This window comes from Adiantum capillus-veneris, chromosome 5 (assembly GCF_014529385.1).
Source record: "Adiantum capillus-veneris isolate H3 chromosome 5, ASM1452938v2, whole genome shotgun sequence".
Lineage (NCBI taxonomy): Eukaryota > Viridiplantae > Streptophyta > Polypodiopsida > Polypodiales > Pteridaceae > Adiantum > Adiantum capillus-veneris.
Genome location: NC_140935.1, coordinates 91,726,443 through 91,727,877, shown reverse-complemented (window position 1 = coordinate 91,727,877; position 1,435 = coordinate 91,726,443). Strand labels below are relative to the sequence as shown.

Below are 1,435 nucleotides of genomic sequence, written 5' to 3'. Positions count from 1 at the left end.
ATTATCACACTCGAGTGCTTCTACCACGAACCTTGCAACAGTTGGAGATTGAGAAGGATGGATTGTCACCTTCAGAGAAGATACTCTCATGCATACATGAGACTCTTTTATTTCCGCAAGGTTTTTCAAAGGCTAGCATGGAACTAGGAACTTGTGAGAGATGGCATCTGTTGTGCTTAGCAATTGCATCCTCTGAAGGTCAAGCAACACAATTGTACAAGAATGCTCAAAGGCTTGGCCCATGTCATTGCTTGAGCATGATTCATAGAAAGGGAATCACTCTACATGGTTTGAAAGCAACAAAAAGGGCTCTTGAAGGTTGGGAGATCATTTCTTTGAAGAGTTATTGGGCCCAACAATATATTCATCTAGAGGGATTTTCTTACTCAAAAGTATACATATGCGGCGATCGATATGAAGCAAAAGACAATGTGGTGATCACTTTAAGTGGAAATACTAATTTAGGACATCAAAATAAAGCAAGGGGTGTATGCAAGATCACGGGTTTCTTGTCACATGAGCATAACAAAGGCATTGAGTTGTTCTTGATTGGGGAGTTTATAAATGGAGGCAATGGAATAGATGCTCTTCAACTTGATAAGGTCACTAGAATGAGAGTGATCAGTGATGTGGATTTTTCTCGCAAAAAGAAGTGTCTTTTACCAACATATGCCATAATACACAAGTGCTTCTTTCTACCCTTGCGCAATACCCAGAACAAGGTGATATATGAAATGAGCGACACCATTTTTGAACTTGGTTGCTACAAACTGGCAAGGTTGGATGTGCACAACCATGGGTGGAAATAGGAGATGTAGTATTGGTTGTAAGCAGCTCCTCCATGTCTACTCCATCTTTCAAGGTTGCTATCGTGTTCAATATAAATACAAAACAAAAAGCAGTCGAGCTAGGGTTTTTGAGGAGAGATCCAACCACGGATTATTGGAATGTTCAAGGAGAAAACAAGTGGCAGGATTTGGAAACATGTTTGGAGGTGCTTCATGGATGGTCTCCAATTCAAAATTCCAATGATGCAAATCTCATGCCTACTTATTTCAAGAGAGGAATAAGAAATTATTGATAGGGTCACTCATTGGAGTGCTCACCTTTTCAACCTTTAAAGACTTTGTCACTTTAGAAACCTCAGTTCATCGGGTGATTTTGTAGATAGCAAGTGGATACTCATTTTGGTGAAAGCGGCCCACATTTTTCCTGACTTGTATTTCTTGTGTTATGGTTATAATGGGGAGCCATTTCTTGAAGCATAAAATTGAGTAGCCATACTTATCGCTTTGGTGTCACATGAGCCTTTTCATTGTAATATAGGACCAAAATTCCATTTGTAGTATACCATTCCGTCTTCCTCTCTCTCTCTCTCTCTCTCTCTCTCTCTTAATTGGAGAGAGAGAGAGAGAGAGAGAGAGAGAGAGAGAGA

At 40.0% G+C, this 1,435-nt stretch overlaps 1 pseudogene; it reads left to right on the top strand.

Annotated features, from left to right (window-relative positions):
- Positions 1-257: 257 nt before the first annotated feature.
- On the top strand, positions 258-1,081 carry LOC147457720 (uncharacterized; annotated as a pseudogene).
- The last annotated feature ends 354 nt before the right edge of the window (positions 1,082-1,435 follow it).